The sequence below is a fragment of the Eleutherodactylus coqui genome, chromosome 2 (assembly GCF_035609145.1).
Source record: "Eleutherodactylus coqui strain aEleCoq1 chromosome 2, aEleCoq1.hap1, whole genome shotgun sequence".
NCBI lineage: Eukaryota > Metazoa > Chordata > Amphibia > Anura > Eleutherodactylidae > Eleutherodactylus > Eleutherodactylus coqui.
In genome coordinates this window covers 149,480,887-149,506,925 of record NC_089838.1, presented here as the reverse complement: position 1 = coordinate 149,506,925, position 26,039 = coordinate 149,480,887, and the positions used below count along the sequence as shown (strand labels likewise).

The following is a 26,039-nucleotide window of genomic DNA, read 5'->3' as shown; positions in this document are numbered from 1 at the left end:
AGAAGTCCATAACAGTATTACTGACCTCTGCTGTGAAGGATCCATTTCTGTAGCTTGTCCCCTCCAGGCTGTGTATTCTGCACTTTTCTTCTGTTCTCCAGGTCACATGACCATCACTCTGATAATGCTCTGTGTCCTGCAGTTAATGGGTCAGTGTTATATCAACTCTCATGAAGAAAAACTGTTTCTTTGCCGATAGCAACCAATAACAGCACAGTTTTCATTTTGAAGAACAGACTATGACATGAAAGCTGCTCTGTGATTGGTTGTTATGGGCAAGAAAATCACTTGACATAAATCTGCTCCATTAACTGCAGTGAAGAACAGTGTTGTCAGAGTGTTGATCATGTGACATGGGAGCCAGAAGAAAAGTGCAGAATATACAGCCTGGAGGGACAAGCTACAGCACTGGATCACTCTTCACAGAGGTCAGTGATACTGTACAGTGATGGATTTTTAAAAAACACATACAAAAAAAGTTTCATTTCTCCTATGGAGGTGGTGCTGGGGCATTGATCATTTGTCAGGTTATCCTTGCAGATTACATGTGATTACTGGCCACTAAAGCAACAGAGTTCCCTGTAATCAGTTTATTTCTGAGTTTTCGGTTCTTGTTGTTTGCTTAAGTGAACTGCCCGTAAAGGGGTGGTCCCGCGGCAGCAAGTGGGGGTATACACTTCTGTATGGCCATCTTAATGCACTTTGTAATATACATCGTGCATTAAATATGAGCCATACAGAAGTTATTCACTTACCTGCTCCGTTGCTGGCGTCCCCGTCACCATGGTGCAGTCTAATTTCAGCGTCTAATCGCCCGATTAGACGCGCTTGCGCAGATGGGTCTTTTCCCTTCGGCTCGGTTCGGCAGCAGCGGCGTTCTGGCTCCGCCCCCTTGTACGCGTCATCGCGTAGCTCCGCCCCGTCACATATGCCGATTCCAGCCAATCAGGAGGCAGGAATCGGCACCCGTCATGGGGCGGAGCTACGCGATGACGCAAACAAGGGGGCGGAGCCAGAACGCTGGTGCTGCCGAGCCGAAGGGAAAAGACCCATCTGCGCAAGCGCGTCTAATCGGGCGATTAGACGCTGAAATTAGACGGCACCATGGAGACGAGGACGCTAGCAACGGAGCAGGTAAGTGAATAACTTCTGTATGGCTCATATTTAATGCACGATGTATATTACAAAGTGCATTAATATGGCCATACAGAAGTGTATACCCCCACTTGCTATCGCGGGACAACCCCTTTAAGGGATCTGATTCTGCTGTCCAACAAAGAGTTTGTACTGTATGGTGGCTGAAACAGTTTTTCAATAACAGAACACATAAAAAAGATCAGCCTCTTCTTTGTTTGTGTTCCATCATCAAATTTACATTCTCTTCAGTTCTGCCATATTTCCAAACCTTTCCTGTTTGTTTCCTCACTGATACCTCATATTGCAAGGAGAATCCACTCACAGTTGGATGTCCCCAACCCTACTAGCAGACAGGCATTTTTAGAAAGAAAAAGACACTATATTAAATACGGAATTAGTTGTCAAAGGAATGAAAACTTTAGAATGTGCACTCCTTTAAAGGGGCTGTTTCACTTCTAGCTGTTTTGCTGCAGGAAGCAGATAGCCCCCCTACACTGCGCAATTATCAGGGTTGGCTGCTGCAGGCTCAATCATACCGAAGTGAATGGGAGCTGTTCCTGCAGTACCAACCTGAGCCACTGTGCAATACCTGTCTGCTTCCTGAAGCAAGACAGATAGAAGTTGGGCAACCACTTTAACTCTGAAATACTCTAGTAATCCAAATTTTATAATTTTCTTTAGTCTAATTGCTTCATCTACAACAAGAAAAGGAATGCTTCAGTATTTATGAGGGCATATACAATACGATTGATTTGCCCGAAAAAAGCTCATGGCATTTGACCTTATGGCTCATGATTCTGTTATCCTAATTAACTTCTGCAAGTCTTCTTAACATCTCCTAATAGATCCCACCCCCATACCTTATGTCTACAAGGGGCAGATAACACCACATTTGTAATCTTTTTAATACTAGCAAAGTGCATGAGATTTTACAAATCTCATCCCCATGCTGTGGAAAAATTCTGCTTGGAAATTGACTGCAGTGCCGATGTAACATCCATAGCATGCCAAATTATCCCACAAATTTTCATTTTAGATTGCACCTCTTTTAATGAGCAGGATTAAGTCTGCTGTAAATTTGGTGGCAGAACACATACATATTTTGTAATGGATTCATTGCGGTTTTTTGCCTCGGCATAATCTGTGCTGGAGAATCCACCCCGTGTGGCCATACAATAAAACTAGTCTCCTAGAATAGTTTCTTTCTTTTTTACCTTTTTTGTCATAAAGCTCATTGGTGACTCTTCTATTGTAAATATATTCATTTGTAACAGTATCTGGACTTTACATAACATTGTAAAACTACCGTATTTTATTATTTCATTACCTTCAAATAAACAGGGTGCAAAATAAAAAATATATATATAGTATAGGAAAGAATGTGTCATGTGAGCTACTGTAGCTAAAGGAGAAAGAAAAGATTTATACAGTTTGTATTTTAGAACTGTCAAACCCAATCCTTATCAATAATGTCATCTGCTGTGAAATTATGTAGACTTTTTTACATTCAAGCCTGTACCTTTCAGAACACATAAAGCATTTTCATAAGTCTCTTATGGATTTATTTGTCTTAGTTTTTATTTGTGATCGATACAAAATTGCTTTATACACATCCGGGAATTAGTTTCCCTGTCAAAAGTACATTATGGTTGAATAGACATCTGAACCCTTCTGTTGCTCATCCAACAACCTGTGATTTGTGATTTTAAATTTGAAACAGGTGCTGAAATACATTGGCAAACTCATTAATCGCTGAGGTTTTGGTGTATATGTTATTCACTAATTCACTAATGTGCATTATCAGTGGTATAACTAATTCTAGTGAGTGGCTTATATTACCACATACTTTTAAAAGTTGCAAGTCATCATTTTACAATTCTAGACAGACACTCGTTTTAGTTATTGATTAGGAAACCTTTTTTTTTCAAGCTTTGTCTTTGCTAGACATTGCTTTTGGCCAGCACATTACCAGATTTGAATTGCGGATTCCGTGATCATCAACCGCACGGACAATCCGTGGCATTCTGCACCCATTGAAAAAAATAGAACATTTGCATGTCTGTTCAGAAGAAGGTGTGCGGGGTCACCAGCTGTGGAAAGAGCCAGATTCTGCTGCGGGCTCCTGCATGCAGAATCCGGATGGTTCGTATGCAGTAGTAGTAGTGAATGTCATACTGTTTTATCAGCTATAAAGTGGGGACAGTCGAACAGACTATTTGTTCCCAGGTTGTATTGCCTAGTTCCTTATGTCATTTGTCACAAATGTTCATTTCTATCAGAAGCTTTAAACTTTGGGTTTCTGGTCAGAAAAATTAATTAATCAAATAGTTCCAATTATACAATAAAACCTGTGATCTTTTTTTCTTATTCTTGTTTGCATAAGATCAGTAAACCTAATTCAAATCAAGTAACATTAACATTTTTTTAAAAACACAAATAAATAAATGTAATGGGGTTGAAAACCCCACTTCCAGCAAGAGATTGCTCTGATTGGCTGAGCTGGCGCTCAAGAACCAATCAGAGCCAGCTCTTTATGAACCAATCACAGCCATTCAATGAATATTTTCAGTGCTGTGTTCAAGCGTCTGACAGTGACTGTGTGAGCGGTTCCATTGAAAACAATGTGAGTGTTTTACCGCGATTAGTGTGGTGCTGAAAGCTAAACTTTTGCACGTGGGCTCCTTAGCCTTCAGGTACGCCCCTGCTTATATCAACATTTAGAACAAAAGCAGTACACTATTGCAGCGCTTGTATTGTTTCACTGTGGCAAAAACTGGTGATAGGTTTCCTTTAATGTACTGCTTTCCATGAACTCTAGTCTAAGAGCATACCTGGATGCAGATATACTGGCTGCAGGCTTTTTGAACAGGAACACAGAAAAGTTAGACCAAGTAATACTTAAAGGTAATAGAGAAGCTTGATAACCATGCAGGGAATAGTTCTATGAGACTGTCATTGCTTTGGCACTGGCTGGTCCAGAGCATAAGGCATCCTTTGGTTCTTTGGCCTTAACACTTGCAAAGAGGTGTGAACTTTAATGATTGCTGTTCCAAGGATAGTCCCCAATAGATTTTCTACCAGAAAACTGGAAGAAAATTCACCACCAGACTGATAAAATCAAGCACCTAAACGCTGGAGCAGCTCCGTTTTAAGGTCCTCGAATACTTATGTCATATGCTGCTTCTGTTTGTCACCCGGTGGCTACAGCCATGCAGCAAAGGTGGTGGACTAGCTGTGCCATCTCCTTAGCAGTAGGATGCTTGGGCTCTGGTGGAGCTACTTGCATTGCAGGTGATTGTGTCAGCTCACACTATACTATCCCCACAAGAGGTCTATTGGTAATTTATCCGGTCTGTATGTGGTGCAGGAGTTATATAAGGTAGTCACCGTAGAGTGATAATGTAACTACAGGACTAATGTGTGTTTTGTTATTTTTATCTTGCAGAGCTACCTTTTTGTTAGGGAAAGAAAATTACTATTGACTATCTGCTCCATAAGAGTTCAGTTGGCAAATGCCATGTTAGAGTTACACTTTGTAAAGTAAGTATTTAGCCAAAAATAAATTTGACTACTCCCATGTCTGTGAAGGAAATGCAAGGCAACGTTTTACAGAAAAATAGAATAGTGCTTTATTGCAGAAGTTGGCATGCGTCATGGAAGAAAAGATGAAATGCCCATTATTGCCAGCGTATTTAGATTTTTCTGTACAGCTGGCATCTTTTTAGACTACAGTCGTTGGGAGAGAAAAGCAGATTTGATCTCACATAAAAATACATATATAGCATTTGCTATTGCAGGCAATCTCGCACCAAGGATGGGTGATCCTTACGTGAACCTGCTTGATGTTGTTTACAGCCTGAACAAGAGCATTATTATTATTAGAATTCCTATTATTTATTTGGAAGCGCAGTTGATTCCAAGGTGCTGTACATATGATTCATTCATTGCAAACCTTGATCATTTCCACAGAGTTGATTAATTCAGAAAAAGTCTATCCTGGCAGCAGGATAGAAAACGAAATCTAATTATAAAGGGGGACAAGGAAGGGTGCCCACTCTTGCTTACTGCCTTCAGTATTCCCTTAGAACCACTTGCTAACTTCTAGACGTCAGACTTGTTTGATGGAATTGGAATAGATGGAAATAAAAGGAGGCGCTTTTTGCAGAGGACACTATCCTATTTATGGCAAAACCACACCAACATCTTCTAAAGACCTTTTCTGCCTTTGCAGAATTTGGGAGGTTTTCTGGGTGCAAAGTAAATGCTACCAAAAGTGAACTGCGACCTCTTTGACACTTTGGAAGTAGCTTAAAACTGCTGATAGGTCAAACCTGAATGACATATTTGCATATAAAGATTGCAAGGGACCCTTCCCTTTTATACAGCCTTAGGAGGCTTATTCACAGGAGCGTATATCAGCCACCACTTTTATGGCCGGCCGATATACGCTTCCATCTGAGCTGTCTTCCCCCTTCCATCCCCCTCACCAACTCTCTGCCTCTCTCCTCCCCTCTGGCTGTTTGCAATGGGAGGGGGGTGGAGATAAGCTCCTCCCCATCCCGCCCCCTTCAATTGCTGTCTGTAAACAGAGGGTGGAAGCTTAGCCCCGCCCACTCCCACTGCAAACAGCTGGAGGAGAGGAGAGAGGCAGAGAGCCGGGGAAGGAAGGGGGAAGACAGCTCAGATGGTAGCGTATATCGGCCGGCCATGAAATCGGCGGATGATATACGCTTCTGTGAATAAGCCCTTAAAGCAACCCTTCAGGCCTGCCTTACTAAGGTGCATGTACCACAATGCATGTGTAATAATTACCTAATCTTTTCTCAGCTGTAGTTTAGTAGTCTCTACTTCATAATCACTGTGGCCTTCTCATGCTGGAAATGTACTTTCCATAGCTTGATCTCCTGATTACATCTGGTTTTTCTCTTTTTTGCACAGCAGCCAATCAGAGGAGGCAAGGAAGAGGGAGGGAACAGTATCCTGAACCAATGATGAAACAGGGGGGGAGGCTCAGATAGTAGTGGATAAATTGTAGTTACAGATCATAACTCCGTCCTAAAGGGGCTTAGCTAAAAGGTAGCCAAGAAGCAGGAGCTGAATAGCAGGTAATCATGCCCTCTAGGTACTGACTTAAGGCCCATTTACACCAGCCGATGATCGCTAAAAAAATCGCTAATCGGCAATCGTTTTACCGATAATCATTGCGTCTAAATGTACTCCCATCGTGCACTTTTCGTGCACTGCTGGCTGATTGTTAAATTCAGTCCAAACTAAAAATCGTCCTTCAGCCTTATCTCAGCAGTTCTCTATGGGGAGTGCTGATAGCATTGTTTCCCTGTGGAGAACAAAGGATCTGAGCGCAGATAATAGCCCTGGGGCTATTAACTGCATTCAGCTAAAGGCTTCATCTGCACACTTAATTGCTCTTAAGTAGCTGAGTAGCTACTTAATAGTTTATGCAAAATGATCGCTCAATGCTGTCACTCAAGCTGTCCTTTGAGCGATCTTTGAGTGATCATCTGCTGGTGTAAACGGGCCTTTAGGAGTAATATTTGAGTTCCTGAATGGACAATTTCTTTAATTAAACACCAATAATAGCCAATAAAATATGAAAGCAAAAATCAGGCGGCGCTCCAGTGGGGCAATGAAGCAGTTAATACAGATATATGTATATCTTATAATAAAGAAGGATGGACTCACCCCGACGTGGCCCGTCTACTATATTAGTAGGTACCGGTCCGTCATTGAATCCAAGTTGATGGTGCGTAATCCAGTAGGGGTTAATCTCTTATAATCCACCGGCCTGCATAGGCATTCCATGGGGAGAGCATCATGAGGAAGCTCTATGCATATTATATGCCAGAGAAAGTAAAGATATGTACGTAGTATCAAAAAAGTGCTCAGTGCTCCGATGGTAGAAAAATTTAAGGTTCCGACAAGTAAGTTCTATTTTCGGAACCTTAAACTTTTCTACCATCGGAGCACTGAGCACTTTTTTGATACTACGTACATACCAATAAAATATGAACTCTCTCTTTGACATACTCTTCAACTGTCTTTCTTGGGAAGGTGTACCTTGATAAAAGTCATGAAAATGTCAAAACTAATATACCTGATGCTAGCGCTACCTATGATTTTGGAGCATTCCGATGTAAATACTATAAACACTATATGTTTACTAAATTTATATGGGCTGGTAAGAAACTGAGAATATCCTTACAGAAGTTGATGCAGTTCAGAGAGGAAAGGGAGGGATTTATTTCCGAAATACACAAGGTTCCACTTCAGCCTATTTAAGCAAGGGGAGACTCCTAGCGGTCCACTGTATAACTGAGAGGTGATTATATCATGGGGATAACAACAATTGGTGGGTTAACCCTTTCCAATCCAGTATCAGACCTCGGTCGACATTGAGATTTCCCTGCATAGCTTCAATGTGGGGCGAGGTCGACACGTGTTTCTAACACTATGCAGAAGAGAGCCAGGCGCTTTTAGGCAAGGAGAAAAGATAGTCCTGGAACTATCTTCCTGGCCGGACTACAGACGCTGCCATAGACTCCTATGGGAGCCAATGATAGCGGCCGGAGAAGAAAGGTAGGAGGGAGTTTAAACTGCCTCCCCCTTCTCTTCTCCTCTTCTCCCACCTTCCGCTGTTTGCAATGGGAGGGGGCAGAGCAAAGCTCAGCCCTGTTCGGCCCCTCCCATTGCAAACAGCGGCAAAAAGAGAGAGGGGGCGGGAGCTTAGCACACTAGCTCCTGCAGAGCTAAGCTGTCGCTCCCCCTTGGATGGCATATACGCCAAGCCTGTGCACCAGATGGTAGCGTATATAGGCCATCTGTGAAAATGCCGGCTGATATATGCTCGTGTGAATAAGCCCTAATGCTGTAAAATTTGCTTTTGTTTTTGAAAATTCAAATTAAAAAATGTTGAAAAAAAGTCCAGCCATAATTGATCTTTTGATGTCAGGCTGTACCTTTTATGACACTTTACTGACATTTTAGCCACATCTTAATTGAGTTTATCAGATTGACATTTTCATATAGTACAAACTGAAGAGCAGGTCTGAGGTGAAGCATTAACAGTCATCGTTGGCATCACTCCGTATGACTCGAAGAACATTCTGATAATAAGCAGGACAAATACATTTAGGTCAGCCTATATTCTGTTGGCGAATTGTATGAAGTCATAAAAGAGCTGGTGTTAGCTGATGGATTTGCAGGGCAGAAGCAAAAATTAGAATTTTGCTGCGCCCCCCCCCCCCCTCTCCCCCACTTCTCTTTGCTTGCTCTGTCTTCCCATTACTGGTATACCATTATGTAATAAATAGACAAAACACAACATTAAGCTCTGTAAAGATGTTTTTTATGGAAGGTCTGGAATAGAGTACATTGCATTTTGAAATAATTATTTTCTTATTTCTTTCAGCAAAATTGACTAGCTATATTTAAACCGTTGAAAGTACCAACTCCTTTTGCTGTAAACAGCAATTTTCTTTCACAGTTTCCATGGTTTTATTATTTTCAGCTAAAGAGAAAGCACCATGTCTGTGTTATCTCTATTTTCTTCTGATTTTGGTGGGTAAGGCTATTAAGTAGCATCTACAAAATCCCTGATGCAAAAATCACCACAATTACATATGTCCTAAGCATGTCATGACGTATCTATTAAACAGATGCCGTTATAGTCTATAGTCCACTGTGATGCATCTGTTTAGCATATATTCATCGGGAGTTTCTTCCCATATATTTACTAAAAAGAGACAAAAACGTGATGTGAATTGGGCCTCATGTGCATTGTGGTATGTATTTAACGAACATTTACAAGACCTACGACAAAGACTTTGCCGCAAAATTTCAGATGCGTCTCTGCAAATGGAGAGATTAAACAAGCTTGCAGTAATTTACTGTATTTTTATGCTTTATTATGTTTTTATGTGTGGATTTTCTGCTGCGGAATGTGTTGCGTTTTTGTGATACAGTAGAAGTAGTTCCTGAACCGAGTTCACACTGGCAAACTTTATTTCCAAACATCAACAAATGCAGATTCAGTTTCTGTATTGGAAATGCTTCAAAATCTGTGGATTTGTGGATTTTGGGGCAAATATTATGTTTCCCATCGATCTCTATGGAGAAAATCCGCAGCAGTATGCGCAGTGTATGCAACATAAACTTGCAGCATTTTTCAAATTTCATGCTTTTCTGCAACAGAAAAAAATCAGCATTTTGCTCCTCCTTCAGAAGAATCAGAGGGGCAGAATCTGTTGGGAGCCTGTCATGGGGGCTGCTGGCTAACTGTTGCTATCATGTGTAATACTGATTAGTATCTGGCACTCATTTTTGATGTGCACTTTCATAATCCTACTGTGGTTTACTTTATAGTTTTACTTCTATGCTTTATTAGTTTATTAATTCGTTTATAATTAATTTTTGCACTTTTAATGCTTGATATTTTAACAATAATGTGAACCAGGTCCTTGCCCCCTCCACCACCATCTTGTTTTTACTATTTTTATCCGTATCTGCTAAATGTCTCCGTAGAGTGAATTTGATAAGCAACCTGGGCCTTCTTGCCTCTTGTTTGTTATGTACATGTGTCCACTGAATGGCAAGCGCTGTGGAATATATTGGTGCTATATAAAGATTATTACTTTTTTGCTATTGTTATTTTTGACATTAGGGATTTTGTTGGAACTATATTGTATGTGAACTTTACCCTGTGTGTTTACTGTGGGGCCCCGTGGATTGTAGGTGGTAAGGATATTATATAGGTTAACACTTTATATTAGTCTGTGCCCAGAATCCAGAGTTGTATTTGTATTGCAAGCCTGTTCTTGTAAAGTACACACAGGCACACACATACCCACCAGGGCTATACAAAACTATGTCAGCATGGCAACTAGAAGATCCACTATAGACATCTGCCAGCCCTTTATGCATTTAGCATCTGGTGCTTCTACCTAGAACAAAATGTATGGAGCTAGACTGACACCAGCTCCCTTAATCCCTTTTTAAAGGTACCATAGTATAACCACAGGCCTCTCCTGGTGTGTGGATACATACACTAGATGTGATTATAATGAGAACTGTTTCCTGATAGATAGTTTACATTCAGCTTCAACAGGGGGAGCACACCACAGGTAAGAAAGGGAGGAAATGGCACTGCAGTGGCTGATAGGTGGCAGGAGATAAGCACCCGATACGCAGGGGAGGCACGAATGTGGAGTATTGCATGCTGTGTCTAATGGGAGTGAAGGGGAATTTTGCAAGTAGTTAGGAAAAACTAATATTTCTACTAGGAGAAGCAGACGTTTACTTCAAACATTTTTATATACTCGGAACTGTAAAAAAATCAGCTTCATTTCTTAATAAAACAGTTAATTGCAATTCAATGTTCAGTCCTACAGGGGTAAAAATGACTTGTTCATGTAGAAGACATTATGTTGAATGGACAGGTTAAAAAAAAACGAAAGATCAGAATGAGGAACATATTAAGAATATCAATGATGGGGTGACAACACATAGTGCATTTCATGCCTTATTATGGCTTTATATAGTGCAGCGTGTGTCACAATATAGATTTTTCAGATTATCTCTTGTACACTGTCCTCATTTTAAGGATAGTATAGAGGGAGGGATTGCCCACAGTAGTGATCTCAGATGTCGTTTGCAGTTATAAAGTTTGGGTAACCTTTGTAATTCAGATCAGACTCCAAATTCAGAACCCAGAATACATCCAGTATTTCAGACTCCAGACCGCAATCCAAAATTAAGACCCAAGACCAAACACTATAATCCAGATCCCAGAGCGAATCTATAATTTTGACCGTAGACAAGATCCCATTATTAAGAATCCAGACTGAATGAGATAAATCTAATTCCTGACATCTTGTTGGCCACATCACTTGAGCAGAACCGGCTTCTGTGTGGGTCAGGACACCACCACATACAACATCAGTGTTGGGTCATTGTGTGCGGTGGAACCAAGAGCCGAAGAACAGCTGTATCTGCTGAAGATGAAGAAGGAAAGGTGAGTAATACCAGCTGTTATCTATTGGATTAATGGAATAGATAACAGCTAGAGATGAGCGAACATACTCGGTAAGGGCGATTTCGCAATCGAGCACCGCGATTTTCGATTACTTCACTACTCGGGTGAAAAGTACTCGGGTGCGCTGTGGGTGAGCGGGTTGCAGCGGGGAGTGGGGGGGAGAGGGAGAGAGAGGGCTCCCCCCCTGTTCCCCGCTGCTACCCCCCACTCCCCTCTGCAACCCCCCGCCCCACAGCGCACCCGAGAACTTTTCACCCGAGTAGTGAAGTACTCGAAAATCACGGTGCTCGATTGCGAAATCGCCCTTACCGAGTACGTTCGCTCATCTCTAATAACAGCCAATTTAAAATAAGCTGCCAGTGTAGTTGGGGGTGGAAGTTCATGTCCACATTTCCTCTGCCAAATTTGCCCCTGACTTTGCTGGACATTGCAGGGGGAGGGGGGGGGGGGGGCAGATATTTGCTGGGATTGTCATTTAAAATGGGTACAATCGTGAAAAATTTGGGACTATTTGCAATTCTGGCATTGATTCTTCTTTTCAGTTTTGTGAGATTTCAGACCAACAGTGCATTAATTTAAAAGCAGTATCTTGCCAGCCGTAACCTTGTTCAGGCAGTAAAGACAAATGTATTGGTTTTGGCAAGGGAAACAGAGAATAAAAGTGTTCTGACGCCATCAATATGGGATACTATAGTTTTTACTGTAAGGAGCCTATCTCACCTATAAAACCAACAAAGATACTATATTTTGCATGTTAGGGACTGTTCGCATCACTTTTTTGCATTCATTTGAAAGCTCCTTTTTTTCTCACTCGCATTTTCAACACAAGGCGTATTTTGCAATGCATAGAATATTCCATTGGGTACATAATGGTGTCATTTTTCAAAATCTGATTACCATTTTGCATTTGAAAATGGCATCTTTTCTTGGGCTTCCTGCGTTCACTAGGGTAGACTGCAGCATTGAAACTGCTTGTTAAAAAACCACAATTGCTGTTTGTATATGCAGTATCACAGTTTCCCATGGAAGCAGTTCTAGGAAAAGTATACTTAACAAAAACTGCAACAGTGTTTGCAAAGAACATGCTTGAAGTAATTTCGTTTTTCATTGGGTGTTTATTCTGCGATTTTGGTGGGCTATAAAATACACTAAAATCCAAAGATTGAGCTTAATCTTTAGGACAGTTATACCAACTGCTTCTGAGCCCTGGGGCAGAGAAAGGGGTAAGACGGCTTATTGGTGCTCAAGCTACACCTCTCTCTATCTCTTACTATTATAATAATGTAAAAACTCTTTTGGCAAACCTTTTAATCACCATTTACAATTGTTAAACCTAGCACTAAAACCAGATGTTCAGCATCCTTTCAATGAATGTGTTTTGGTATCCATTAAATATATTACAGGGGAAGTTATTGTTACCGGTATTCTATGCAGAAACACTTCACAAATGTGCTCCTTGCAGATGTAATGTGGGAATGCTGCATATGGCTGTTACAAAGCAAACTGTGGGAATTGGAAGTGATTCTAATTGTCTTATACTCTAGAAAATGCAGTTAACCAACAATATGGAAATTCGGTTCAATTTCAGGAAACGGCTAATAGGAATTCATTTTTTAATAGATTTTTGATCGAATAACCATTGGCAGAAATTCTACATTACTAGACTAATTTATTAGGTATAAAAGTCCTCATTAAAGGGGTTCTGTCATTAGAAAAAAAAAAATCAATGCTTACCTATTCCTACCCAGGCAGTCTGCTTACCGGATCTTCTCCTGGCTCCTGCAATCCACCAGGTCACCTCACCACAAGCCAGCCAGATCCTCTTTCTCCTGTTTTGGGGCGTCCATTCTCATCAGTCTTCTTTCGGCATGTCAGTATACATTACGTCACTAGTGATGTAACGGTAACTGCCTAGCAGTAAAAGCCAGGCTGTTGCTGAGATTGCGCATGCGCACTGTATCACCGCAAGTGTTAATATACTATTGTCATGAGACAGCGTGCATGCACAGTCTTGGCAATAGTGCGGCATAGGAGTCTGCATTCCCTGCTAGGCAGTGAACACTACATCTCCAGTGACATAGTGTAAATTGCCCTGCAGGAAGGAGAATGCCGGCAATGGACACTTTGTCACAGGAAGAAGAATTGGCTGGCTGGAGGTGACCTAAGGGAATGGAGGAGGCAGGAGAAGATCGTCGAGGAGTAGATGAGGTAAGAAAACTGACAGAGAGGAATAGGTAAGTATTGGTTTATATTTTTTAATGACAGAACCCTTTTAATGTAACTGCCTGTGAATACTGAATATGAGGTACCAAGCAGCAGGTAGATTGTTCAATGTGGATTAGACCCCCTATCCACGGCAGTATATTCGCCGGCGAATCACGTCGGCCAACGCTTCCCATAGCTTCCCAAGCGCCGGACCTGTCCACGAGCAGAGAATCATTGTGATTCTCCGCTCGTGACGGGAAATTCGCAGCATGCTGCAAATTGCCCCGATTCTCCGCGGTCAGCCTATCTATTAGATAGGGCTGACCAGCGGAGATTCTGTGGCGGTTCCTGCTCCCGGGCAGCGGCTCCCGTGGTGGAGCTTCGCCGCGTTATACCGCATCGCCCGTGGACAGCCGGCCTTAGTCTATGTGCTTAATTTGTTAGACGATGAAAAATTTGTTTTATGTTGTCAATGTCATGTTTTATTTAGTTCTTTACAAACTTTAAACTTTCCAACCCCTAACAATAGTGTCCAATTCAACTAAATGTCTTAAATATCATAATCGAGTTAGAGAGTTATAACAAAGGCTGGGTGAAGCTTAAGCTATATTCAGGGCTACATTTGCTGTAAATACTGGGAAATATCACAGTGTATGTGCCAAATGAAAACCATTGATGTATGCCTCTATAGAGTGGTAAGTCATAACTTTAAAATGACTTGCAGATCCCTCTTGTGCCAAAAAAGCTCTAACTCATCAAGGAAAGGCCTCCATACAATCTGTGAAGATGTCCTGTGATATCTGGCACCAAGATGTTAGCAGTAGATCCTTTAAAGGAGTTGTCCGAGTTATAGTTTAGCTGTAAAATGCCCTTTTCTATTCACTAAAATAATAAATAGTGATATACTCGCCTCACCCTGATGTGTTCTGCTGCTCTGCTCTATGTCTTCCCGGGAAGGTCACGTTTACAGGCTGTCCCAGCCTGTTTATAGGACATCACAACCACTGCAGTCAAAAACAGAGCTCAGGTAAGTGCCTGGAAATAGTTACGGCAGACATAGGGGCCTGTAATGATGGTACCACCTGTCGATTACAACCATCCAGCTTCTCACATTCCAATTATTCTTCCCCTTTCAAACTCTGGGAGAAATCTCTTGAATGCATCGCACTGGCATGTCTAGTGGTCAACAAGCTTTACAAAAGTGGAAAAAGAGGTCCACTGTACACAAGTAGCCTCTGAGAGCCTTCTTATAGGCCAAGGGTAGAACCACTTTTAGGGCCTTAGTTGACAAGACTATTTATCTAATGACACCTCAACTCTATATGCATATCTGCCAGAGATGTAACTGGATACAGCAAAATATTGCTGCAAAATGACAACTCCTAGTTTCTTGATTTTGTTTTTACAATGAGTGTATTTTAATGCATAGGAAAGCAGTTTTACAGATAAGCTGTAACTCGGACAACCTCTTTTAAGTCCTGTAAGTTGTCAGAGGGAGCCTGTACAGATGGGACATGTTGTTACAGCACTTTCCATAGATGCTTGATTGGATTGAAATCTATGCAATCTGAATGCCAAGTCAATACTTTGAATTGTTTGTCATGTTCTGCAAACCGTCCCTGTACAATTCTTGCAGTGTAGCAGGGAACATTATCCTGCTGAAGGAGGCCACTGGGCAATGCTGTTGCCATGAAGGGGTATACCTGGTCTGTAGCAGTGTTTAGGTGCATAGCAAAGTGACAGCTACATGACCACCAGCACCCAAGGTTTCCTAGCAGAACAGTGTCTAAAGCATTACACTGCCTCCATCATCTTGGCTTGTTCCTTAAGTCCATCAAACTATCATTCCTTCCCCAGTTAAGTAAAACAAACGCACTTCCCAGTCCACATGATGTAAAAGAAAACATGATTTATCAAACTAGGCCACCTTTGTCTATTACTCCATGGTGCAGTTCTGATTGTCATATGCCCATTGTAGGCGTTTTCGGAATTGGACAGGGGCCAGCATGGGCTCTTTGACTAGTCTGTAGCTACACAGCCCCATACACACCAAATGCATCTCAGACTCCAAACACTATTATGATATTTGGAAAAGCCCATGAGAAGCCAGTAGAAAATTTATCATGGACTCCCAGAAGACTCAACCACTGGTCAAAATCTAAGCATGTTAATAAAATCTAAGTTTCATTTCCATCTTCCACGCCAAGAACAATATGGAAGACATTATCAACAATCTTAGTACACCCTAGTAACTTAACTAAACATGCAGAGCACACACCTTAAGCACAATAGCACGATGGATAGCACTAACAGCACTGAGGTCGCCCCTTTCAGGGCGGTTGCTCCATATATTAACGGAGGCACTAGGGTTGTTGATAGTTCCTTTCATATTGTTCTTGGTCTGATTTCATTTTTTGATATCAATAAAAATATATTTCTTTACATATTTAGATTTTGACCAGTGGTTGAGTCTTCTGTGATTCCCCTATACACAACCAGCTGTGATGTGCTCTATGTTCTGACATCATTCTATCATTGTCAACATCAACTTTTTCAGCAATTTGTGCTACAGGACTTCTTTTATTCAATTTAACCAGATGGGCTAACTTTAGCTCCCTAAATGCGTCAGTAAGCCTTGTGCGCTCATGGCTCTTTTATTAGTTTACCGGTTGCCCATCCTCAGACCACTTTTTCTAGGTATTTACCACTGCATACTAGAAACACCATAGAAGACCTGCCTTTTTTGAAATGTTCTGACCCAGTTATCTAGCTATCTCAAACTGGATGTTGTCAAAATCACTCTAAATCCTTCTGCTTGCCATTTTTCCTGCTTCCCACACATCAATATTGAATTGACTCTTCATTTGCTTCATAATATATTTCACCCCTTAACAGTTGTCATGTCAGGAAATAATCACATATATTCCTTTCATCTGCCAGGGGTTTTATTCTTATGACTGAATTTGTGTATACCATTCAGTAATATAACACAAACAACAACTATCAAAAAACGTCCTGCGCTCTTGGAGTACTAGTGAAAAAATATGCAAAAAACAATGTAGTTTCAGCGGGTAAATCGTCAAAAGACACGTACTTAGGAGGAGGGGGGTGTGAGTAGCAGAAGCCCCCTCCTTGAAGTGTCCTGGGTGATCCAAATCCACGTAGTCAATCAGCATCAAACATGAGGTATTTCTTTATTCAGACAACGCATTTCGGTGCTACAAAGCACCTTTTTCAAGCCAGTATTCATTAATATAAATCATACTTAGGCCCTCATGTTAAAGAGAAATATAGCATAGAGTATATATTTTTTGTGTTGGCCTGCTGTATAAGAAAATGTAGTATACAATACTTAACGATACATAAAAAAGTTAGACAAATGTATACCAAAAGATACTTCTGGCCTTCATCAGGTCTATAGGGTTTATAGGAGTATTTCTCAGCCCATATGCTTGATTACACGTTTTAACAGAACCTGCAGTATATTTTGGAAGGTAAGATCGTGTTCACATCAGTTTCAGAACTTCCTTTTGGAACCTCCATTTCTGATTTCTGCTTAAAAACTACAAAATAGTGCAGCCTGCTTCAGTATTTTGTCCTTTAACCCCTTCCCGCTGCCGGGCGTAAGTTTACGTCCTGGCAGCCTGGTACTTCCCGCAACAGGACGTAAACTTACGTCCTGGGGATAGCGCGGGATCACATATGATCCCGCGCTATCCCGCAGCGGGAGCGGGCTGTCAGTCACAGCCGGCATCCCGCTGCAACAGGCGGGGGGGGGGCATCGGAGATGCGTCCCCCACTGTTAACCCCTTCCCTGCCGCGATCTAAGTAGATCGCGGCAGGGAAAGAGTTCACAGAGGGAGCGCACTCCCTCTGTGTCTCCGGCCGGAACTCGCGATGTCATCGCGAGAGCCCGGCCTGTCATCATGGCAACAGGACGCCAGACACTGGCGTCCTGTATTGCCTATGCCTATGATCGCTGTATAAGCGATAAGGCATGGCAGAACAGTAGCTCTGCCATGCTTTATGACAGCGATCATAGGCATAGTGCTGCAAGTCCCTCAGAGGGACTCAAATTATGTAAAAAAAAGAAAAGAAAAATGTAAAAAAAAACCCCTTTTTTATGCTTTTTCTCAGATTAGCATAAAAAAAGGTAAAAAAAAAATTAAACCCCACATATTTGGTATTGTCGCGTCCGTAATGATGCGTACAATAAGTTGCACATGCTTTTGACTGCACGCAAAAACGCTAAAGAAAAACGCTAAAAAACTGAGGCAAAATGCTAATTTTTAGCATTTTGCCTCACTAAAAACGCAATAAAAGTGATCAAAAAAGCCGTATGTACCCCAAAATGGTATCAGTAAAAACTACAGCTCGTCTCGCAAAAAATAAGCCCTCATAGAGCGCCGTACATTGAAAAATAAAAAAGTTATAGGACTTTGAATGCAGCAATTTAGAATAGAAAAAAGATTTCCAAAAAAAAACGGGGTTTTTATTGCAGAAAAGTGGGAAAACCTAAAAAAAATGTAAGAATTTTGGTATCGTTGTAACCGTACCGGTCCGCAGAAAAAATGGAATGTCTCATTTATGCTGCATGATTAACGCTGTAAAAAAAAAATTAAAAAATCTATGGCAGAATTGATGCGTTTTCTCTCCCTGCTATCATAAAAAAAAACAAAAAACGTTTTACAATATAGTCTATGTACCCAAAAGTGGCACCGATAAAAACTACAGTTCACCACGCAAAAAACAAGCCCTCACACGGCCGCGTCGACGGAAAAATAAAAAAGTTATGACTTTTGATAAATGGAGAAGAAAATCCGCCAAAAATTGTTGCGTCCTTAAGCCCAAAATAGGCCGTGTCATGAAGGGGTTAAAATGCTGGACAGACAGACAGAAACTGAACCAACCCCGTTATGGTCATCCATTCGGTTCCATCATGAGATGGATCGATTCAGCCAGTGGTTGCCTTTTTCCTGCTTCCCAAATGGAGCAAGTAAACGTAAACCCCTAGCGCTGATGTGAACGAACCCTAACATGTATGAAAGGGGAAAAATAGTTCAAAAGTAGGTTATTAACTTGGAAAGTACATAATGTTGAAGAATTTGTGATTGTACTGAACAACAAGTATTTTCTATTAATTTTTGATATCATGGACACTTTGCAGTTCTATCAACTTCATCTAAGAAATGGGAACATGTTCTAAATTGCTTTCAGACAATCTAGACATGACAGGGCATTTCATACTGTCATACACTGTGAAACTAAGCACAACGAAACAATTCTTCTTCTTTGTCATACTTTCCCGTGAGTTTTAGAAGCCAATGCCATCTGACATTATTATGAACTTTTATCGGCGGCCAATTTATATTCATGAAATAATTCCAAAATGTTTTGAATGGACTTTTCCTCGGAAAGAGAAATTCTGCTTTTCTTTTTTGGAAGTTAAGGAAACGTCCTTTAAAATGTCCTTTGTAATTGTTTCATTCTGATAACTTGACAGATTTGACTTTTTGTGACTTTAGCTTTTGATGTCTGTTAAATGCGGAGACACTATTTTGTTGTTCGTTTCCAGCAGTCTTGGAGGGAGGCTGAGCTTTGTTGGCAGCAGTTCTCAGTGGGAGGCCAGGAAGAAATGAGTCTTCAGGAAAATTTAGTGTTTATTAGGTCAAATTCTGTAGTGAATCACTGTGCAGAATTAATTCTGATTCGACTTGGTCAATCAAACTGCATAATCAGAATTGTTTTCTTATCTATGGTCTTTCCATCTCTTAGGTACACAGAACCTTGACCTACAGATGAAGCATTTTTATTGGGCTAGCCTTGCAAGACACAGCTCTGTAATGTACCTGCAGTCAGTCCTACAACTATGTGTCCATAACAGGACAGATTTTATCTGGATGTTACTGTGGTTTCATACTGTGTTTTGCAGTGTACATTGGTGATATAAGTCAGGAAACTTTCTCGACATATACCTCCTACGAATGCCATCTGTCAGCCATAGGTTCTTTTGTCATAAAAAACATATAACACGTTAATCTACACAGCAGAAAAATGTATATCAATGTATGCCATCCAGATACAGACTAAAAGTTGTAAGCAGCCCCCCAGTAGTAAGCAGCCCCCCCAGTAACAGGCAGCTCCCACCCCTCAGTAATAAGCAGCCCCCCAGAAATAAACAGCCCCCCCTAGTAATAATCTCCTCCCCCCCAACCCATATACTTACCTCCTCCTGCTGTCAGTGTCTCTCTCTCTCTCTCTGCTTGCCCTGACGTCAGTGTGCAGCCCGGCACGCTTCCTCCCCGAGTCCTCTCCTGCGGAACTTATGAGCAGGGGACTCGGGGAGGAGGATCCGGGCTGCACACTGATGTCAGTGTGTGCCGGGATCAGCGCGATTACCAGCGGGGAGCTGCGGCGCCCCCGCTGGCAATCGCTTCAGTGGTGAGTGGCGTCGGTACGCCGTGAGCCACATAACACGAGGCAGCGGGCCTTTTGTGTAGAAGAAAAGTTCCCGGTGGTGCCGCGGACCGGCGCTAAGCACCTAAAGGCCCGGCCCCGGTCCGCGGACCGGTGGTTGGGGACCCCTGTTCTAGAGCATATGAAGTAAATATCCACAGTGCAGCAAGAAAAAGTTTGTGAACCCTTGAATGTAATAACCTGTAGATCTCTCTGCCTTTACTAAATGTTTCCTGTAATTGCAAATCGGATCTGCACAACATTCAACATTGAATTTTTTGCATCTGTAGATAATTTTTCCAACTGTCCATTGGTGTACACCCAGGTCTTTAATAATGCTTTTGTAGTCTTTTCTAGCTTCATGCATCTCTACAAGATGTCATGCATGAGGGCTTGTTTCAGACTAACCAGTTTTTCTTGAGGTGAACAGCTTTGTTAGTAACTAAGCTTTTAGTGCCTTTATGTAATGGGCAGAGCACCTGTGAATACCACACTGTGAATCTTGCTTTCTTAATTGAAATATCTTTTGCCAATTGGCTCTCTTGGATAAGTCAATAACATAGAGGTTCACTTATGGCTGGTTTACACGGGCCGATGATCGCTCAAAGATCGCTCAAACAACAGTTTGAGTGACAGCTTTGAGCGATCATTTTGCATAATAAACTATTAAGTAGCTACTCAGCTACTTAAGAGCAATTAAGTGTGCAAATGAAGCCTTCCCTGAACGCAGTTAATAGCCCGAGGCTATTATCTGCGCTCAGATCCTCTGTTCTCCACAGGGAAACAATGCTATCAGAACTACTGATAAAAGTGAGCGACGATTTTTAGGTTAGACTAAATTTAACGATCAGCTAACAGTGCCCGAAAAGCGGACGATGGGCGCACATCTACACACACCGATTATCGCTAAAACGATCGCCAATTAGCAATTTTTTTAGCGATCATCGGCTGGTGTAAATGGGCCTTTAGTTTTTCTTCTTGCACTGTAGATGTTTACTCAATGTGTTCAAAAACAGACATAAAGGGTATAACTGTTTGAAGGTCATTTAGTTATACTTGTGACTTAAAGAACGATCAGGACATATTTTATTAGTAATCAATGCAGAAATCCAGGTAACTCCAAAGAAGTTCAATTCTTTTCTCTTTAAACTGTAAGTGATATGCATCATCAGGAGAACCAGGTCATTCTGCACAGTTGTTTGCCTGAGGGATTGTTCAGTACAGACTTATAAATTGTTGATGCAAGTGTATTTTAGCTCTTGTTTTTCATGGGAAGTAGTCTAACAAATTGCTCTGCCTTCTTTCTTTAAATTCCATGTAATTTTAACTGTGATTTTAATTTCTATATACTAGTGCCTTGCATTACTAAAGGACTTGAAAGTCCCCTTCCATATCTGCCTCTGACTTTGAGTGGAAACTTCCTGTTTTCTCCCAAGTCCTCTTCTGAATGATTGAATGATTGTCTATGACCATGACTGTTAAAAAACTAGAGACCAGAAGAAATAACATTTGATGGACAGTTGCAGACAGAAGATAAATGGAAGATGTACTGTTGACTTTATAGCTTCAAATAAGACCCATTTGATTGTGAGTAGCACACAGTACATTAACATAAATGTTGCAGCATCTTTTGAGCATCTTATAACTAATTTATTAGAAGTTAGTGTAGTCAGTGCTGGAAGAAGCACAACATTTGCTGAGAAGTATTTCATCAGCAGCATGTCATGCCTGAAGATGTCACTCATATTTGGGAGATCCATTTTCTTGTCCAACATTCTTCACCAGAAACAGAAACATATCCGAGGAAAAAGATCTCAGGAGACCATATATCCTCTCTCCAGGGATCTTTTTCCTTTCTGATAAATAATAACAGACTGGAAAATGGGTTTCCTGAACATTGATGTGAATGCAAAATTGTTATCCCACAAGCTAGTCCTAAGCTAAATGCGCACCACGACTGTGCTGCCAAGGTCACAGCGGAAAATTACCTGTTGTAATCAGTGACATTCCATCTCTAATGGCCAAACATATGCCAGAGGGTGTTTCGGCATTGATCTGTCTGGTATACATTGGGATCACTCGGATGTATTGAAAAGCGCAGCTGTCTGAACCTTTCACTAGAGGTCCTTGAAATTACAATATTAATTGTTCAGGAAGGACTATTTTACATGTAAGTTGAAAATATTGTAACTTAAGACCAGAACTCTAAAAAACAAAACTAGTAGTTGTTTCCAAAGCCCCTACAAAAATGAAGGTAACATTTATCTAATACAGATAAAGCAAGGTAAAGAGGTATAGAATTTGTTGCATAAATGTTCCACAGCAAATTCGGAGAAAGACACTATTATATCCACTTCAGCAATCCACACCAAATCGTGCTTTTTTTTTTTTTATACTGGAAATTAGATGGGAATCTAGAATGAAGAAAAGCGCTATACTTACTTCCATGGTGTCTCCATGGCAGTGCTGCTCTGGACCCTCTCTGGCCTTTGGTGATGATGTGTTGTCCCATATGACCACTGTAGCCAAAACTTTGTCTAAAGTGTTTTTTTAAATTTCATTTTAAGGCTCTAGTCACACGGGCAATCTTTGAGAGGCGCACAAAACTCGCATGAAAATAGAGCCCATTATTCGCAAAGAGTGTATTTACATGGTCAATTCTACTCTAGCAGCGATGCTGTGTGATAGAATAGATATAAAGGTAGAAAGACAGGGCACTCAAGAGCAGACCTCAGAGGTGATATAGATGGGCAGAAATGGTTGGTAACCTAATAGTAAACATGTGCGCTTACTCAGAGGAGGAGAAAAACATCCCAAACCCCTGCACCCCCAGGATGTCCAGGATGGTTTTGATTCGGAATGGATCCTCCATGTGTTGCAGATTAGGAGTATCTGTGAAATTTATATTTTGAATGTGATTTCATGTGACCGTGACCCAGAAAATTCCATTATATGTTGAAAATATTGTCTCCTAAAGCCATTGTATCTTGAGGGACCACAGTATATAAAAAATCAAACCTATATACCATGTTATAATCTTTTTTAATGGCAGCTGTATGAAAATATTTAGACCTACAGTAACATACATCTAGCCATACATTCAGTAGAAACATTTCAAATAATTCCACCAAATGTAATCCCTTAAGATGCTTATAGGTAACACTTCATTTCCATCCACAATATCATCATTTCCAGGGTATTTGAGCTTCTGCTGTGTGCTTTTACCCTTTGTCCCTATATTCCACCTCGTGTGCATTTTTAGAGTATACAGAGCACTTGATACTTGGTGCACTTCTTAAAGAGTACCCACACTTTCACCTACGGAGCACTTCTGCTCCATCGGCCTTTTTCGGGTCTTTCCGGCAGTTGAAGACCACCTTATATAGCCCTATATGGGTTTGTCCTCAGCTGCTGGAAAGAGCTGAAAAAGGCCAAGGAAGAAGAAGAGCTCTGAAAGTGAAAGTGCAGGTACTATTTGTCCATGCTTAATACTCCTCTGTGAATCCATCCTCAGGAGTCTGGTATCTAGATACAATATGTCATTTTAACAAGTGATTTCAGCCCATGCTGTTTTTGGAGTTTGTAGCTCCTTATTGCCATTTGTAGTTGCGCCTGTAAATAGTTTTTAGGTTAGGGTTGAATATAATTTACTTGTAAATATGTTGAGCCGATCTATTGTTTTGACAGGGACAGACAGTGGAAGTTAAACCTCTTTTGTATTGTCATGAACTCTCTGCTGATGACTGAGGGAAGCCTGGGAGGTCCACATGGCTGGTGATTGGCGGAAAGGCTCTCTCTGAATGTCATCACACACACAGTCTGGTAACAGCAGGAATCAGCAGCGCACTTGTCAGCAGGATTACAGGAGCGTACCATGCCATCAGTGTTCTGGCTCTTACAGTCACCAGAGGGAAATCACCACTTATTACATGGTAATTATCACTTAGAAAGTTCCCACTAGGGCTGCAAAGTGAGGCAAATTGTAGCACATGTGGCCCTAACTTTTTCGTTACAGTGTTTGCTAGTAGATCTGAATTTACTCTAGATAGTTACAACACAATCTTGCTCCTACTTGATGTATGCGCTGCTTTTTATTATAACACATAGCTGTTTATGGAATGAAGTTGATGTATTGTATTGGATTAGTTTCTTTCTGTTTTGCAATATCCTTGGGGTAGGTTTGTGGAAACTCTTTGGTTCTACTGTATTGGTTTGGCTGTGTGCACAGAAGTGCCAGGAATTCTCCTCTATAGCTTAACCCTGGCAGCAGCTTGCTTAGCTTTTATCTGCTTTGCTGTTTGCACACATTTGTACTAAGCAGCCCTCCACAGACTTTCCAGTTTGCTCTTAATTGTAGCTTGCTTTTTTTCTGTTTAGAAAGTCCTTCATGGGAAAACAAAGACAAGGGGATGTTGCCTTTCAGAGTTCCCGTTGAAAGCTTCTCTAGTATCATCCATCATGCTTCTAAGACGTCAGGAGGGGGCTGTATTTAGCAGCTTTTTATTATGCCCTCAGTTCTGTTATTCTAAATGATTGTTATTATCTGTAGGACTTTCATGACCTCCCTTTTAAGTAGAACACTGGATGAAGGTGCTGTCATCGATATTCTTTTTTACAGGGGGTTCTTTTCTTCCCACCGATTTATGTTGTTCAATTAGAGATGAAATAATAATTATTTCTGCTGATGAAGGAACACGGAAACTTGTTAAGTTGAAAAAAATCCTTTGCAGGCCAGGTTAATATCTTGATTAGCTGCTTTCCTCATGTTTCCCTCCATTTATGATTTGAAATACAGTAGCAGCTCATGGGATGACAGTTCCAGTTGTTTTCTAGTCATTTTCTATTCATCAAACAATTAAAGTGGTTGTTCAGCTTTAATTTCCTTTTAGATGGAATGATTATCATTCAAAAAATCATTCAAATGAGCAAAAATGAGCAATAATCGCTCAGTGTAAATACAGCCAACGATTGGACAACAAATTATGAATCGTTCGCTTTTCATTCATCATATATTTTATGCAGGCAAGAAAATTGTCGTTGACTCATTCGCTAATCGTTCACTTTAAATACCGATCGTGCAGTCTTTCTTACTCTCTTATACAGTGAATGTGAGCTGCTAAATGATTTCTTCTTTGAATGAGCGAAAGATGTATCTGTCTGTATAAACAGGCAGTCTGAGCAAACGAGCAAACTCTGTCATTGTTTGCTCATTAAAACGACAAATTGGCCAGTCTGAATGGGCCCTTACACTATGGATGACCTATCCACAAGGTAGGCCATTAATAGCTGTAGTAGATTAGTGGGGGTATGCCACCAAGGTCCCCTGGTAATCAGCTGTTCACTGGGTCGTGCACTACTACATGGAGCTTCTGTGTTGCCGAAATACTCATTTCTGATCTCGCTGCAGTGTGCCACGTTGGTAATAGAAGCAGAGCTTCTAAGGCTTTCTAAAAACATTGCCAAACCTATCCAATGCAGTGGAACTGATCTGCAATATCAGGCACAATTGTCGGACAGGTGTATTATTTATGTATGAATAGAACAGCCATGTTTTTTCTAATTTTGAACATCTTGTATGTTTTATTCTGAAATGCTGCAGTGTTTCAGAAAAAATATAATTTGTAACTTAACTCCAAGTCACAGAGACCGGCCACGTCATCATCTTCCAGCCTGCAGCATGAAGACTGACATGTCTCTCTCCTTTTGTATATAGGAAGAGCGCTGTCACTTTACATGATCAGGTGGGTGGGAAGAGGGTAGTGCGGCCCGTTCCCATGACTCGGCACTCTGTTTCCAAATCAAACGTCAAAGTATGTTTTTTTTCTGAAATGCCAAATAAAACATACATAGGGACACTCCTAGATGCTTGACAATGAGTATACATCTGAGGGACATCTGCTGCTTTAATGAAGAACACTTGTTTTCACTTTTAAATGATACAACTATCATTAGTGTTGTAATGCTAAGAAATATTGCATTGTGAAAGAGCGAGGTGTGAAAATTTGATCTGAGCGGTGAGCTTTCCATTTTATCTGCACCTAGGTGTTATATCATTCGGTGTCCTCTGATAGCTGAATAGAGGTGAGACAAGAGCTCACACAAAGAGATGCCAGTGGAGTGCACATAACCATCTTGCAAGGTGTTCTTGAGGGACGTGAAAAGGCAAATTAATGATCTTTGAATGAACTTCCAT

The 26,039-nt window shown here is 41.0% G+C and overlaps 1 protein-coding gene across 8 annotated transcripts in view; it reads left to right on the top strand.

Annotated features, from left to right (window-relative positions):
- Positions 1–26,039, top strand: part of NRCAM (neuronal cell adhesion molecule) — a 208,803-nt gene that overhangs the window by 58,109 nt on the left and 124,655 nt on the right. For 7 of the 8 annotated variants that reach the window (XR_010790315.1, XM_066591755.1, XM_066591757.1 and 4 more), the window contains exon 1: positions 23,703–23,778. The exons of the other annotated variant lie outside the window; for it this stretch is intronic. The gene's annotated coding sequence lies outside the window, so the exon portion shown is untranslated. Of the gene's footprint in view, positions 1–23,702; positions 23,779–26,039 lie in introns of those variants that run through there. 8 annotated transcript variants of the gene reach the window in all.